An 18221-nucleotide genomic window follows, 5' to 3' on the forward strand; every position below is an offset into this window, starting at 1 on the left:
ATGGCCAGGATTCCATATGCTTTGGCTGTTGGAAGATTGATGTATGCAATGATATGTATTAGGCCGGATATCGCACATGCTGTTAGTTTGACTAGCAGGTTTTAATCCAATCCAGGTTTGGAATACTAGATAGCTGTCAAAAATATCCTTAAGTACTTGAGAAGAACTAAAGATTTATTCTTGATTAATGGAGGTGGTAACTTGCAATTAGATAGTTATACTGATTTTAATTTCCAATTAGATATTGATGATAGAAAGTCTACCTCTAGGTTTGTGTTCATTTGTAATGGAAGTGCAATCAGTTGGAAGAGTTCCAAACAAAAATGCATTGCTGATTCCACTATAGAGGCTGAGTATATTGCTGCATCAGATGTTACAAAAGAGGCTGTTTGGATAAAGAAGTTCGTATCAGAACTTGCAGTAGTTCCTTCCATTGAGTCAGTAGTTCCTCTCTACTGTGACAATAATGGAGTGGTCATACAAGCTAAGGAACCCCGGTCTCACCAGAAATTCAAACACATAGAAAGGCGCTGGCACATTATCAGAGAGATAGTTGGGCAAGGCGATGTAGCCATGCAGAAAATAGCATCAGCTGAGAATCCAACTAATCTATTCATGAAACCTATGTCACAAGCTCAGTTAGACCAACATCTTGAGAAAATGGGTCTAAGATATTGTAATGAATGGCTCTAGCGCTAGTGGGAGATTATTAATAGTATGCCCTAGAGCATATCATTTAGTATGTATCTTGTGCATATTTTATTAATAAAAGGCAATTTTACTTTTTCGTTTATATAATGTATTTATGTGTAATAGAAAAGGTCCATTAATATTTTGTTAGAAATTCTATTCTTAACTTGTTAAGAATATGAGTGACAGTATTTCTAGCACAAAGTATCATAAATTGGTTCACAATCGAGGATACTTCACACAGGACATAACTTATCCATAAATATTATAATCATGTTTGTTCCCAAGGTATTTATATGAGATACAAATAAGATGGAGTGGTGAGTCTCATGCCACATAACAAATATGATAGGCACTTATACATGATAAGTAGGTCTAACCAGTGACACATATGACAAGCACATGGAGTTTACTCTTGTCAATGCATTGTCATATATCATATCGGTGTGTATAATCTTTAGACCTAAGATAACACAGTTATCTTGTATATAGGTGATTTGAGTTTGATACTGCTTTCATACTTGTACTGTGTATGGGTATATGGGCATGTGTTGGCTTCTACTAGTTGTATATGGAGATAGGTGTTGATCAAGATGGAATCTGTTACCCTAAGTAAATAGGAATAAAATCCTATGTTCATTTAATTGTTCTTAATGTTTCAAGTTCCTAGCCAGGACAGACAGATTTAGTCAGAAAAAGAGTTTATGATAAGAAAATCTAATTAATCAAGAACTAAAATTAAAAGAGAACATAATGTTCATAGCAAATGTAGTTTGACATAAACCATGACTCCAACTCAAATTGGAATTTTGTAACAGAGAGATTCTAGTGCATGGTAATATATGATTAAAGGTTCATTTAAGGTATTCCTTATTACTGATTGGGTGGCCATGGCACACTCTGTTAGGTGTCAACCATGGTCTATGAGATGTCTAAAATGATTTAGAGAAATAATTTATGGTAAGAAAGAGTTCTGATGATATTAAGAGTTAATATCATATCTCATTGTCAATCAGTGATGAGCCTAGTGAGTCACATACATACACAAGTTAATCATCAAGTAAAATGTGATTTAATTGCTTAATTAAAGAGTTTAATTGATTAATTAAATAGGTTTGATTTGCAATAAGATTGCAAAGTCCCTAGCATGGCTTAAGACCAAATCTAGGTTATTAGATATATAGTATAAATTAAATTTATATTTAAAGTGTTTAAATATGAATTTAATTGTGAGAAATTAATTAATAGAGATTAATTAATTTATATTTGATATAAATGATGCACATATTTTGCATAGTCATTTAGGTCTAATTTCACAATCATTTTATTTGGTTATTAGTCATTTTTAGCTAATTTCATTAGTTATTTAGTTAGTTTTTCATAATTGTCAACTTTGGATTAATTTGTAATTTTTGCTTTGTTTTGTAGGAAAAATGGTGTTTTTGAAGGACTAAAGAGAATTTTGCCATTGAGGAGTGTCTTCTACAGCAAAAGATGCCAAAAGCAAGTTTTCAAGCTAAAATATGCATAAACCAAGCGTGCATAACTTGCGCATAAGCTATGCGATTCTGCATAAGGAGGAAGAACAACATTCGAACCGGTAGAAATGTGCATAAGGAGTGCATAGCTTATGCACATTCTCACCTCCCTTATGCGATTCACGAAATTGTGCATAACCTATGCACCAAGTCATGCAACCGCATAAGTGACCCAGAACCGGAGAAAGCGCATAAGGGTGCATAACTTATGCGATCCACTTATCTGATCCATAAAGAGTTCATTAATGGTGTGAGAAGATTCCCTTAATGTATTCCTCCTAGAACATACTATTTTAGGGCTCCATGTCGAAAAATGCTATATATAGTCCCATTTTCTCATTTTAGAGAAGAGAGGCAAGGAGCAAAGAAAGAAAGGAGGAGGCTAAGCAGAATTTGAAGAGTCATTTCCACCTTCCACACCATTTTCAACTAAGATTTGCAGATTTCTTTCTTTCTTTACACTTTTCCACATTTCTAGTATTTAATTCCTTACTTCTTAGCTTAGATTAAAGCTTTATTTCCATTTAAACTCATCATATCTTGTAAGCATTATGGATAGTGAGTAGTTTACTTTTGATTCTGGAGTAAGGGTTGTAATATTTGAGATATTTTGTGGATTTTGATTGGGTAATCCATATTTTGTGGTCTTAATGAGTTTTATTCATTTCTTGTATGCTTAATGACATGCTTAATGTAGGATCCCATTGAGTAATGTTCTTAATCCATGGTTGAAGCACCGAAAGGAGAAGGCCTTGTGATAGATAATCAGGAAATTGGACTTAATTAACTTAGACCTAGAAATAGGCTAAGGATTAAGAGGATTCACAGTTAATTAAGGAACTTAATGGGTCTTAATTAATTCTAACTCCACGAAAGTAGGATTAGTTTGATTAAGGCACTCTTTGTCTCACCCGAAAGGGAATTCAAAGGATTTAAGAATTAATCTCCTTAAAACTCATAAGTTTCATAAGATTGGACAACCAATTTAAAATCCCAAAATAGCTCGAATATGAAATCCGAACTCGGAATCGACTTTTACCATTGCTAATTTCTAATCGAATTTAATCATTTGCCAATTTAAATATTGCCATATTTGAACTTGCTTATTTCTATTTGATGCAATTTTAGTTTAATTAATACATTGTTGAATAGAATATTAATTTTGCACATTTAGATTTCATACTCCATTACCCATTAATTCATCATTTTAATTTCATAAATACTTCAATTTAGTCAACTTTTATATCGAAAATTCAATCATTAACACAACTCCTCGTGGGATCGATATTTTTATACTACTTATGCGACCGTGCACTTGCGGTTGGGACGCATCAAGTTTTTAGCGCCGTTCTTGCGGAGTTGTTTGTTTAAGATTGAATTCTTGATTATTTTAGTTGTTTTTAGTTTTATCTTTGTTATCTTTTCATTTTGTGTTTGTTTGTTCTTTTTCAGGTACCTTTAATCTTTTATGAGAAGAGCTAGAAGCTCAAGTGACACAACCTTACTGTTTAATCCACGAAATTGAGAAATTTTGTAAGGCCAACAAGAAAGAAACCGGAAGAAGGAAGGAAGTTTGAGAGAGACTGAATTAGAAGCAAACATGGTGATGAAAGAGTTAGAATTGGTGTTGGTAATCTTTGGAAATGGTCAAAATAATGAAAATGCAGCCCATGGTGAAGAAGTTGTTAATGCTAACGTGCCTAGGGGAAGTATGATGGATCATGCTTTTCCACGTTTTGATGACTTGAGAGAGAGCATAGCAAGACCAAGAATTGATGCAAATAGTTACAAGATGGATTTTGGAGTTCTTCAAATGATCCAAAACTCTCAATTTGGAGGACATCCTACGAAAATCCACACACACACAGAAGAAGTTTGCTATGATTTGCGACATGCAAAAACAACCTGGAGTATCGATGATGCAGCAAGATTGAAGCTATTTCCATTCTCTTTGAAAGATAGAGCATTGGATTGGCTTGATTCTTTACCTCACAACTCCATTACAAATTGGGAGCAACTAACTGATGCATTTCTTGCACAATATTTTCCACCTAGAAAAACTCAAGAGTGAGAATCAAATGACGACTTTCGGACCAAGAGAAGATGAAACTCTCTATGAATCATGGATGAGATGGAAGGAATTAGAGAGATTATGCCCACATCATGCCATTCCAAAATGGATGATAAATCGAATTTCTACACAAATGTCACTCCTGCAATCGGAGGAATTATTGATGCTCAAGCAGGAGGAGAATTTATTATAAAGCATGAAGATGAAGCTTATGAGTTATTAGAAAATTGCAAAGAATACTCATCTTTGGAGTAGTCCAAGAGGACCGGCTCAACTCGAGAAAAGGCAAGGCTCTTTGGAATGTATGATCTTGATCCATTCAACATGATTAATGCAAAGTTTGATGCACTTACAAATGTCCTTGCTAAGAAAATGGAAGATTTGAGTATGTTGGTTAGTTCAACATCATCAGTGGAAGTTCACAACAAGTGGCTTATGCGGAGAAACAACCGGTGTGGAGTAGATTATGGAGAACAAGCGGCATATGTTGGTAATTATGGAAACAAGCAAATGGGAATCCTTATTCTCAAACTTACAATCCAAATTGGAGGAATCATCCCAACTTTTCATGGGGCAATCAGCAAGGTCAAGTTCAAAATCGGAATTTTCAACCACAACAGTGAGTCAAGTTCCATATCGACAAAATAGGCAACCATTGCCCAATTTTCAGTGAGAAAAATATGAACCCTCCACCAAAAGCGGCAGAACGAAATTCCACCATGAAGCTTTATTGCAAGATTCTTGCCAACCAAAATAAGCATGATGAGGAGATGAGAGAGGTGAAAGCAAGGCTGGAACAAATGCAAACACACAACAGAATCTTTGGAAAACCAGTTGCACAACAAGCATCTTCCTCAAGTGCCAAATCTTTTGGAAAGCTTCCAAGTCAACCAGAAAATCCAAGAGAGCATTGTCAAGCTATTACTTTAAGAAGTGGTAAAGTTATAAATGATGAGAAGAGTGAAAACAGTGAGAAGAGAGAAAATGAAAAAGGCGATGAGAGTGAAAAACAAGAGAGTGCAGAAAAATGTAAAGAGAAATTTGAAGAAAAAGAAGAGAAATATATACCTCCTGAGCCCTACAAGCCACAACTTCCCTTTCCACAAAGATTTCACAAAGCCAAGCTTGATAGGCAATTTGGGAAGTTCTTAGAGGTTTTGAAGAAACTTTACATAAATGTGCCTTTTGTTGATGCTCTTTCACAAATGCCCTCTTATGCAAAATTCTTGAAAGAAATTCTCTCAAACAAGAGAAAACTTGAAGATGATGAAACTGTAGCTTTGACAGAAGAATGTAGTGCTATCCTCCAAAGGAAACTTCCTCCAAAGCTTAAGGACCAGGAGTTTTCAATTCCATGCCACATTGGGGAATCATGTTCTGTAAAAGCTTTATGTGATTTAGGGGCTAGTGTTAGCCTTATGCCCCTCTCCATTTATGAGAAGCTCAATATGGGAGATCTTAAGCCAACCCACATTTCTCTTCAGTTAGCTGACAGATCAATTAAGTATCCTGAAGGGATTTTGGAGAATGTGCCTCTGAAGGTTGGGAAATTCTATATACCTGTTGACTTTGTCATCTTGGACATGGAAGAGGATTCTAATATCCCAATCATTTTGGGGAGGCCTTTCCTAGCTATAGCTGGTGCTTTGATTGACGTGAAAGGTGAAAAGCTTACTCTTAGAATCGGAGAGGATCAGTTAGTCTTCAATATTGGCAATGATAAGAAGAAGCAACATGAAGATGTAGACTCTTGTTTGAGAATTGATATAGTTGATGAGTTAGTAAAAGAGCACTTTAGAAAGAGCTATCAGAGGCTTCTCTTGAAAGTTGTCTTATCCATGAAGGGAGTATCAATGATGAAAATCCAAAAGAGGCTGCATTTGCACAAGATTTGAATAGTAATCCACCTTGTCCTATGGCACCAATCTTTCAAGTTGAGCAAGTGGAGAAAAGTGAAGTAAAGCAACCATCTCTCAAAGAAAAAGATGCACCAAAGGTTGTCAAGAAAGAAATGGTCGGATTTTTAGACAAAGCAACAAGGATCTTCTCATGTGATGGAAAGAAAATGAAGTATAGATTCATTGAAGCACCTATTGGAAACAGAGGCAACAAATTCCAATTTTAGCCACCATGAAACATGAAAAGAGTCTAGCTAAGGACTATAAATTAGCGCTCTTGGGAGGCATCCCAAGTCCTTTTATTTTGCTTTTGTTGATTTACTTTCATTTTCATTAATTTTGTTTTTATCTTAAATTTCCTCAAATTCAATTTTTGACATTATTAAATCTTGTCCCTTGTAGATGTATATCAATGAAGAAAGGCTGGTGAACTATTGGGAGCTGCAATCTGGTTATTGCAGAGGAAAAAATGCAATCTGCAGAAAAGGAAAAGTCTGCAGTAGATAGATTCTGTCCTTGAGCTGCAATCTGGTTCATGCAGAGAGGAAGAAGAAATTCTGCAGCAAAGAGGGTGTTTGCAGCAGATGGCTTGTGTTTTTGGTGAGGTTGGGTGTGAGACTTTTAAGTATGTGTGATTTTAATCTTAATATGGTGGTAAGTGAGTCATTTTTGCAGTTTTGAGCTTCTTTGGGTTATAGGATACAAGATAGAAATGCTGCATTTTCTTGGCAAATCTTGGAGAGTTCATTTCTCGTTTGTGGTTAGATGCAACTTTATGCAGATTTTTATGGAGTTTTATGTGCTAAATGTTGATTTGCAGAATTTGAGTCAAAATGGCATAGCTCTCAAAGGTCTTTTATGTAGGATCCATTTTTACATGCTTGTGTGATGCACTTTTTATGAACTTTGAATATATTGATGTGTTTTTGATGAAAATTTCTCATGGTTTGTGCTTCATAGAATTATATTTCATCATTCCAGGGTATCTTTCACACTTGCAATCCATGTTCTATTGCATTCTTGATCTTGTTGAATTTGTGCATAAGCAACTGCATAGCTTATGCAATCCTGCATGACCAAAATTCTTGCCATTTTTCACCTTTATTGCAAGTGCATAAGCAGAGTGCATAGCTTATGCAACTCTGCATAACCTCATTTTGTCAAATTTCATATCTGTCAAAACTTGCATAAGGTGAGTGCATGACTTATGCACATTTGCATAACTTCAAATCCTTCATTTTCTCTCTCTGTAGAAGTTTGCATAAGGAAGGTGCATAAGCTATGCATACGCATAACCAAAAATCCAAAGCTCAGTGCGCGAAGGTTGCATAAGCGAGTGCATAACCTATGCATACGCATGACCGAAAACCAGAAAAAATCAACCTTGCGAGGATGCATAAGGAAGGTGCATAAGTTATGCATACGCATAACCAAGATCTCCAAAAATCAATTCGGCGAAGAGTGCATAAGCGAGTGCATAACCTATGCACTCTGCATAACAAAACGAAAATCCCAAAAGTTGCGAGACACGCATAAGCAATGTGCATAGCCTATGCATACGCATAACCAAAATTCTGAATTTCAAAACCTACGCGAGTGCATAAGCATAGTGCATAGCTTATGCATACGCATGACCACCAACCAAAATTCAAAAAAATTGCGCGAGTGCATAAGCGAGTGCATAAGCTTATGCACATCTGCATGACAAGTTTACGAAAAACCATTCTTGCGAGAGATGCATAAGGAGTGCATAACTTATGCACTCCGCGCTGACTCGCTCCTCACCATTTCGAGTCACGAAACATGCATAAGGGCGGTGCATAACCTATGCACTTGTGCATAAGCACTTTTCTGAAATATAAATCCTTTTGAAACACGCAGGTTATGCATAAATCATTTTCCCTTATGCGTCTCCTACAACCCGATTCAAATTCATTTTCGAAAGACCATTCCCACCACCTCCACTTCCCGACTCTTGAACCCCACGACCGCCCTTCAACCTTCATTCTTTCGGCATTCTCGTCTCTCTCCCATCTTCTCCATCAGCGCTCTCATCACGAAACCCTAAATTCCCCTACATTTTCATTTCCCCTATCTCTTCTCCAATCGACCATGGATTCCCCTCCACATTCCCGCCCCGCCTCTCCTCTTGAAGTCTCTCCAATGTCTTCGATACATCCCCTTCCAATCCTCCACCACAAGCGACACCACCACCACCTCCATCAACAACATACAAGCAAAATCCGATCCAAATCCGTGCGACCCATGTCCTCTGCTCCTCCTCTGTCCAAGCGCAAAGACCCACCCACCCCATTTTTGGAGCCACCTCCTAAAAGCCAAAAGCTCCAGCCTCTACACCTTCTTCTAGCAAAAGACAATTTGCAACCCCATTTGTATCAAAGCTACCTGGCCTCTCACGATACAATTCAAAAAGCGCTTTCAAAAGACTCAAAGATAGAAGGGTACAACCTACTAGGTATATATCTGTTGATGCTCTACAATCTATGGGTTTATTTGATAATGTAGTTGCATTTCTTGTGGTATGGGTTGGACAGAATTTGTGCATAAGCAAGAGGTAGTTTATCCAATTCTAGTTTTGGAGTTTATTTCTTCATTCTCTGCTACCCTCAACTTGCATGATGTAGACCATAAGCCAATTATGACATTTAGATGCTTGGGGCAAAATAGAGAAGCATCATTGGATCAATTTCATAGCATTTTTGGTTTTGCAATTGATGGGTTCTTTAGAGTGCCACATCTTTGGAGTAGAGGTAGCCAATAAGGGCATCTGGAATCCTGCCCAATTTTGGAGAATCATAACAAACCAACCCCAAACCTTCTCTGCTGGTAGGTCCAAAACATCCCAAATCCTTGACCCTGCACTTAGGTTTATTCATAGGTTGATGGCTAGCACCATATTGGGCAGAGGGACTAGTTCTGGTGCTGTGGGCAAATCTGAACTATTTATGTTATGGTGTGCATTTCACAAAGTTAAGGTGTCTCCAGGTTACTTCTTTTGCGAACATGTGCTGCATATTGCCACCAAATCCATTGGTGACATTGTTTTGGGTGGGCTCATTACTGTCATAGCCAAGCATTTTGGCTTTAATCCTGCAGAGCACTCAATCCCAGCACTTGAGGACACTTCCTATTTTGATACTGCACACTTAACCAAAACAGGGTTTCATTTATCATATTTTGATGATCTTGGCCACCTGCGTGGCTGAGCCTATTGCACAACCGAAACCCAACCTTTCACACGGTCCCACGGCACCCTACTACCCTACCTCACCCCTCGGCCTACTCGGGACACTCCGGCTACCTCTGCTCGGCCCATTCCTCCTACTGGTGAACCTACCTCATCCTGACACCTCCTCCATTCAACACTAAAGCCTTATTCACCTACCTCGGCGGGCTTAGTGATGATATCTACTTTGTGGATAGGAAGCTTGACAGTGGTCTTGATACACTAAAGGATCGTCATGATCAACTATTTGACCTTGTCATGGAAACCAGGGACAAACAGAAAGAACTGAAGGAGATGGTGAAGCAACTCATGATGTTTCTGGGCATGCCACCCCCACCTCCATCACCTCCTCCTGCACCATCATTTTGGCGGCGTGACCACCATTATAGCAACATCCTTGGACAAAGGAAAAACAATAGACATAGATTAGTGTTTAGTTTACTTTTGTTCAATCTTGTAGGACCTTTTCTTTGTAAATATGTTCAAACATTTATACTTTGTTTTAGATTTTGTTGCTTTGTTCTGAATTAGTTTCTTTTAAATTCTGTTTCTTTTGAAGTTTTATTGAATAGCTATTACATTAGTCCTCTTTGATTTTTATTGCACTTATTGCCTTTTTGTACATATTTGCCCATACTCTGTCTATATTTCCATACTTTTACTGCTGGTTGTACATTTCCCCTTGCCAATTCCCATGCAGCAGTTTTTGTATACACTGCACAGCTATGAATTTCCTCATGCATAACCTTTGCATAGCCTGTGCAACCCTTTTACGCTACCTCTGTGAGCTGCCTGAGTTGTATTTCCCTTATGCAAGCATCTGCATAGCCTATGCAACATTTATTGCCTCTTATGCGACTGCATGGCTTATGCACCTTACCTATGCACATGTTACGGACAACTTAACTGCATAACACATGCGACCTCTTATGCATCCCTTTAACTTGAATTCTCATACCAGGTAACTCTTTCTTTTTGTTCTTATTTTTACAATTCCTGGTCAATATTATTTGCTTTGAGTTTTGGATATCTACTGTTTGAGACATTGAGGACAATGTCTAATTTTGAGTTTGGGGGTGCACATTTTGATTTTTAGCTTTATTTTTCACATTTTGAGTATAAGAACATCTCATCCCATTTCATTTACATATATTGTAAATATTTTACATATACATCCATACATACATATTCATTACACATTTACACACACATTATACATCACTTAGAAATTGTACAAATTGCATACAAATAGACTTCCTCCATTTAGTTCATGCATTACTCATTTTAGGAATCATACACCATGCATTAAAATCTTTTGCCAAATCCCTTGAGTATTGAAAATGTGCCTATGAAAGTGATTTGACTCACCTTTTAGTTGGGTTTGTGGATTGAAAGTTTCCTAAAAGGTGCAAGGTTTTGAAGTGTCTATCCCTTGCCTATATCTTCTTAGCCAAAAAGCCACCCAACTAGTCATTTGGAGATGGAAGTGTTTAGAGGGAATTATTGGATATAAGGTAGTCAAATGATGTCTCACCAATCCTAGAACAAATTTTCTAAACCTTTCAAGGCGAAATACCAGCTTGTACTTGAAAAGAGAGATGATTAGGCATTCTTTGATTTAAACCTTCTCATTTTAAACCTTTGGCCCTTTTTCTCAACTAAAATTTATCCTTGCAAACCCCTTTGAGCCTTTTTGTCCCTAATTTTTCTTGAAACCCTTATTACTACCTAGCCAATGAACCAAACACTCCAACCCTTTTCATGAGAATAATTATTCATAATATTAGGTACATAAAAAAAATACAATAAAAGGGAGAAGAAATACTTGTCACCTTGTAAAAGTGCTAGTATATGTGCTTTTCACTATTGCCATTCAAAATGAAAGAAATCCACCCAAAGTATCAAAAGAAATGAGTTTGGGGGTGGCAATTTTAGGGACAATCATCAAAAGAAAAATACAAAATACAAGTTAAAGTATCAAAATGTCCCTCCATTTTTATGTGTTTTGTAAACTATGCTAGCACTTGACAATTCTCATTGTGTATTCTTCTCTCCCATATATATAAAAAATACATATATATATATAATAAAGTGTACCTTATGTTTAAAAATTGAAAATATTCTCATGCTTTGAATACTTTTTACCCATCTTTCTTCTTAGCCTCATTTTAAACCCCATGGCCTCATTACATCCCTAAAAAGACCTTTGATCTCTTGATAGTACTTGCTACATTAGTGGAGATAGGAGTAGGGAATTTGCCTATGGGATTGGAAAACTATTCATCTATTCATTCAATTCTATCATTCCATGTTGAGATACTTTGGTTATCAATTGTCCTAGAATTCCTTTTGAGCATGACTCTCTCTTTTGATTAGTTGGTTTGGGGATTTGAATGATAATTGACTTGATGGCTAAGCGGTGAAAGCTTGGATAAGCATTAAATTCTTTGCATTTTGAAGGATGGGTATATGGATTGTTGGTATGGCTAAAGGTGTGTTAAGTTACTTTAATTGGTAATTTTCATAACTCTTTGGATAAGGCACCCCTAAAAAAACTTTGCATCACATTTTAAAGTTTCTTGAGGACAAGCAAAAGCTTGAGTTTGGGGGTGTTTGATGCACATATTTTGCATAGTCATTTAGGTCTAATTTCACAATCATTTTATTTGGTTATTAGTCATTTTTAGCTAATTTCATTAGTTATTTAGTTAGTTTTCCATAATTGTCAACTTTGGATTAATTTGTAATTTTTGCTTTGTTTTGTAGGAAAAATGGTGTTTTTGAAGGACTAAAGAGAATTTTGCCATTGAGGAGTGTCTTCTACAGCAAAAGATGCCAAAAGCAAGTTTTCAAGCTAAAATATGCATAGACCAAAGCGTGCATAACTTGCATAAGCTATGCGATTCTGCATAAGGAGGAAGAACACTATTCCAGAACCAGCCGAAATGTGCATAAGGAGACTGCATAGCTTATGCACATTCTCACCTCCCTTATGCAGATTCACGAAATTGTGCATAACCTATGCACCAAGTCATGCAGCTTCGCATAAGTGACCCAGAACCAGTAGCGCATAAGGGATGCATAACTTATGCGATCCACTTATGCGATCCCATAAGAGTTCATTAATGAGCTGGCAGAAGATTCCCTTAATGTATTCCTCCTAGAACATACTATTTTAGGGCTCCATGTCAGAAAAATGCTATATATAGTCCCATTTTCTCATTTTAGAGAAGAGAGGCAAGGAGCAAAGAAAGAAAGGAGGAGGCTAAGCAGAATTTGAAGAGTCATTTCCACCTTCCACACCATTTTCAACTAAGATTTGCAGATTTCTTTCTTTCTTTACACTTTTCCACATTTCTAGTGTTTAATTCCTTACTTCTTAGCTTAGATTAAAGCTTTATTTCCATTTAAACTCATCATATCTTGTAAGCATTATGGATAGTGAGTAGTTTACTTTTGATTCTGGAGTAAGGGTTGTAATATTTGAGATATTTTGTGGATTTTGATTGGGTAATCCATATTTTGTGGTCTTAATGAGTTTTATTCATTTCTTGTATGTAATGACATGCTTAATGTAGGATCCCATTGAGTAATGTTCTTAATCCATGGTTGAAGCAGAAAGGAGAAGGCCTTGTGATAGATAATCAGGAAATTGGACTTAATTAACTTAGACCTAGAAATAGGCTAAGGATTAAGAGGATTCACAGATTAATTAAGGAACTTAATGGGTCTTAATTAATTCTAACTCCACGAAAGTAGGATTAGTTTGATTAAGGCACTCTTTGTCTCACCCGAAAGGGAATTCAAAGGATTTAAGAATTAATCTCCTTAAAACTCATAAGTTTCATAAGATTGGACAACCAATTTAAAATCCCAAAATAGCTCGAATATGAAATCCGAACTCGGAATCGACTTTTACCATTGTTAATTTCTAATCGAATTTAATCATTTGCCAATTTAAATATTGCCATATTTGAACTTGCTTATTTCTATTTGATGCAATTTTAGTTTAATTAATACATTGTTGAATAGAATATTAATTTTGCACATTTAGATTTCATACTCCATTACCCATTAATTCATCATTTTAATTTCATAAATACTTCAATTTAGTCAACTTTTATATCGAAAATTCAATCATTAACACAACTCCTCGTGGGATCGATATTTTTTTATACTACTTGTACGACCCGTGCACTTGCGGTTGGGACGCATCAATAAATTGATTAGAAGAGGAGAAATAATGATTTTGGGTTGAGAACTCAAAATTACAACATATAGGTAATTTGGTCATTTCACATGGTGATATGTGGCACTATGAGATGGTGACATGTGGCACTATGAGATGGTGACACATGACATCACATAAGTTTGCCATTTGTCTTCCTATCATGCAAGGTGATCAAAGTCCAGATTAAGTCTAGCATTTGACACTTGGCTTAATGTGATTATGTTAATTAAAAATAAGATGCAATGTGGTGGTGACATGTGGCAAAGGGTTTAAGTGATTACTTGACCTAATTATAAAAGGGAAAAGAAAAGAAGAAACAAATAACACTCTCTCTTGTCTCTTCTCTCCCTCTCCTCTTCTTGCTTTCTCATCAATTCAAAGAGAATAACCCAAATTCCTTTGAATTAAAATTGCTAGAAATTATTTTTAGTGCTCTATACACACATACAACCTCTCTAAATGTAAAAATCCAAATTATAATTGGTTGGCAAGGCTTGAGAAGCTGATTTCGGGGTTGCCCATTGGTGATCTTAGTGTGTACAAGCTAGAGGGACAACACTTGGAGTCCTAGGTGCTTCCTAAAGGTGCCAATTGCATCCATAGTGCATCAAAGAGGTTAGTGCTCAAACTTCTTTTTAAACTAGGGTTTAAATGAATTAATTTGTTAATTTACAATCTTGAATGGCAAACATAGATCCTAATTCATATTAAAAGTGTTTTAATATGCAATTGAGCATTGAAATTAATTAAGCACATAAGAGATGTGGCATGATGCATGAAACCCTAGAAGAAAATTTTTTGAAATTCAATGCTCTAATGAACTAATCACCATGCTTCTGCTCCTTCAAATAGAAATTTAAATTAAATCCAAATACATTAGAAAAATAAAGATAAAGTAGGAAATTAACTAGTCTTGCCTGAGTAGGAAACATGATTGAGTCCTAAATAGAATAGGAAAAACCTCAAAATTAATTCTGAAACTATTACTCTTGTTAAATAAGGAGTCCAAGTTGGTCGGTCTAGGACTGCTGGAGATAAAAATAATAATAATAATTAGAGGACATAGCTCCTTTTATTGCCCACTAAAACTTGCCTCAAACTTTTTATTTTTCTCCCATTTTCACTCCAGAATGCTTCCTTTGTTTTTTCCTTTGAACCTTCTCCCATTTTTCAATAACATTATCACTAATACATTCCACATCAGTCTCCTCCACTTGGAAAAAACTCAACCTCGATTTTGAGTCATTAGGAGGATACAAAGGCTCATCCATAGAGTGGTATGGATACAAATTAGCTATATTGAAAGTACACGAAATTCCCATGCTATCCGACAAATCAACAACATATGCATTGTCATTAATTCGTTTGCCAATTTCATAAGGTCTATATTTCCTTGGTGCAACTTGCTATAAGAATCCACGGGATACCTTTCATTGCTTAGGAACACCATCACTTTGTCACCCACCTCAAACACTTGCTTTTGCTTGTGTTTATTAGCTGCTTATTTGTACTTCTTGTTAGCCTCTTCCAGCTTCAACTTTACCTCTTTTTGCATCTTAACAACTTATTTTGCCATGTGCTTAGCTGCTACACTCTTTCCATCTTCTTTAGGCAATTTGACCAAGTCAAATCATGCATCAAATACCCATCAAACGCATAAAAATTTTCATAAGGATGGCCTTGAGAACACTTACCCTATATTTCTCCAGAGTCCTCATCATTGGCATAGAGTTCCTTTAGTTTCTCAAACCCCATAATCTCATGGCTCAAAGTCACCAATAATGCTCTATGCCTACTCAAAGCATCTGCTACCTGATTTTGAACTCCAGATTAGTGCTTGAGCCTAAAAGGAAAACGTTGCAAGAATTGGCACCACCTTGCATACATATCCTTGCTAATCCTCTTTTGGCTAGTTAGGTACTTCAACGCCTCATGGTCTGAATACAAGATGAACTCTTTGCCTATCAAATCACACTCCTAAGTTTTAAGAGCACGCATGGTGCTCCAATTCCTCCTAGCATCACTTAGCTTTTCACTAAAATATGCCACGAGCCTTTTCTCTTAGGAAAAAATTGCTCCAATCCTAATTCCACTTGCATCATAATCCACCTTAAATAACTTTTCAAAGTTTGGTAAAGCTAGTACCGGTGTGGTGTAAAGCTTTTCCTTGAGAATTACAAAGCAATTTGAGGCTTCCTCACCCCATTAGAACTTTCTTTTCTTTAGGTACTCGATCATGGATACTACTATGGTGTTGAAATCTTTGATAAATCGTCAATAAAATGTGGCTAACCCATGGAAACTCTGAACCTTCGAAATAGTAGTTGGAGTTGGCCACTCTTTGATTACTTTGACATTTGCCTCATCTACTTGTATGCCTTCTGCAATCACAACATATCCCAAGAATAGTAGTTTATTAGTCATGAAACTACACTTCTTAAGGCTGATGTATAGCTTGTTCTCCTGCAAGGCTCATATTAACTTCCTTAAGTGTATTAAGTGTTCCTCTTTTGACTTGCTATATATTAAAATGTCATCAAAATAAACAACCACAAAGTGCCCAATAAAAGGTTTTAATACCTGATTCATCAATCTCATGAAGTTACTAGGTGTATTTAACAATCCAAATGGCAAGACAAGCCACTCATAGAGCCCCTCCTTTGTCTTGAATGTTGTTTTCTATTCATCACTAGGTTTTATGTGTATTTGATGGCATCCATTCTTCAAATCTAGCTTGGTGAACCATTTAGCACCATGTAATTGATCCAACATATCATCTAATCTAGGAATTAGGAATTTATAGCCCATCGTAATTTTGTTGATGGCATGGCTATCTACACACATTTTTCAACTTCCATCCTTCTTAACTCATGCTTTCCTTGATAAGCCCCTTTTGCAAGAGCTCCTCCACTTTCTCCTTGAGTATCTCACTCTCCTTAGGACTCATGCGATATTATGGCAAATTTGGCAAGCTAGCACTTGGAATAAGATTAATGTGATGTTGGATATCACGCATGGGAGGCAATCCATCCAGTATGTCATCCAGCATCAACTCCTCGAACTCCTTTAACAATGGTTTTACTAGCTCGAGAGGCTCCTCCACTTAGGATTTTGACTCCCCCATAAGGATTTACTTCACAACCAAAGCATGGACTTGCTTTGTTTCCTTAGTCTCTACCTTAAACTTTTTAGTGACCGCTAAGAAGGTTCACACCTCCTTCTTTGTTGATTTGTTCCTTAATGGCAAAAGAGAATACTTTACCCCTTCCTTGTCAATGCTATAAGTATTGGTCCTTCTGAAGTGTTGTGCATTGACATCATATTGCCATGACCTCCCAAATAACAAATGGCACACATCCATATCTACAACATCACAATATACCTCATCTTTATATTGGCCAAAGGAGAAGGGAACCTTGCACATTTCATTCACCTTAATAGTGTTGGCTATTATCTTGATCCACCGCAAAGTGCATGGGTTAGGATGCCTTTCAGTTGGTTAACCCAAATACTTCATAATCTCTTTCCCTATAATGTTTTCACAACCAGCACTATCAATAATAACACCAAATATTCTATTATTAATAGTGCACCTTGTTTGAAATAGTTGGTGGCGTTGTGTTTGATGATGCATACATTTTGCATAGTCATTTAGGTCTAATTTTATAGCCATTTTATTTGATTATTAGTCATTTTTAGCTAATTTCATTAGTTAATTAGTTAGTCTTTCATAGTTGTCAATTTTGCACTAATTTGTATTTTTTTTACTTTGTTTTGTAGGAAAAATGGTGTTTTTGAAGGACTAAAGGGAATTTTGCCATTGAGGAGTGTCTTCTACAGCAAAAAGATGTCAAAAACAAGTTTTCAAGCTGAAATATGCATTGACCAAATTGTGCATAACTTGCCGCATAAGCTATGCAGATCTGCATAAGGAGAAAAATCACTGTTTCAGAACCATCCAAAATGTGCATAAGGAGACTGCATAGCCTATGCACATTCTCGCCTCCCTTATGCACATTCACGAAATTGTGCATAACCTATGCACCAAGTCATGCAGCTTCGCATAAGTGACCCAGAACCAGCCGAAAACTGCATAAGGGACTGCATAACTTATGCAGTCCACTTATGCAGTCCCTTGAAGAGTTCATTAATGAGCTGGCAGGAGATTCTCTCAAATAATTCCTCCTATAACATACTATTTTAGGGCTCCATGTCAGAAAAATGCTATATATAGTCTCATTTTCCCATTTAAGAGGGGGAGAAAAAAAAGGAGCAAAGAAGAAAGGAGAGGGGGCTGAGCAGAATTTGAAGAGCCATCTTCACCTTCTACACCATTTTCAACTAAGATTTGCAGATTTCTTTCTTTCTTTACACTTTTCTACATTTCTAGTGTTTAATTCCTTACTTCTTAGCTTAGATTAAAGCTTTATTTCCATTTAAACTCATCATATCTTGTAAGCATTATGGATAGTGAGTAGTTTACTTTTGATTCTGGAGTAAGGGTTGTAATATTTGAGATATTTTGTGGATTTTGATTGGGTAATCC

At 36.4% G+C, this 18221-nt stretch overlaps 1 non-coding gene across 1 annotated transcript; it reads right to left on the reverse strand.

The window, feature by feature from the left end:
• Positions 1-4292: 4292 nt before the first annotated feature.
• On the reverse strand, positions 4293-4398 carry LOC131170820 (small nucleolar RNA R71). The gene has a single exon (XR_009141587.1). It is a non-coding gene; the product is annotated as a small nucleolar RNA R71 (small nucleolar RNA).
• Between the last annotated feature and the right edge of the window lie 13823 nt (positions 4399-18221).

The sequence above is a fragment of the Hevea brasiliensis genome, chromosome 11 (genome assembly GCF_030052815.1).
Source record: "Hevea brasiliensis isolate MT/VB/25A 57/8 chromosome 11, ASM3005281v1, whole genome shotgun sequence".
Lineage (NCBI taxonomy): Eukaryota > Viridiplantae > Streptophyta > Magnoliopsida > Malpighiales > Euphorbiaceae > Hevea > Hevea brasiliensis.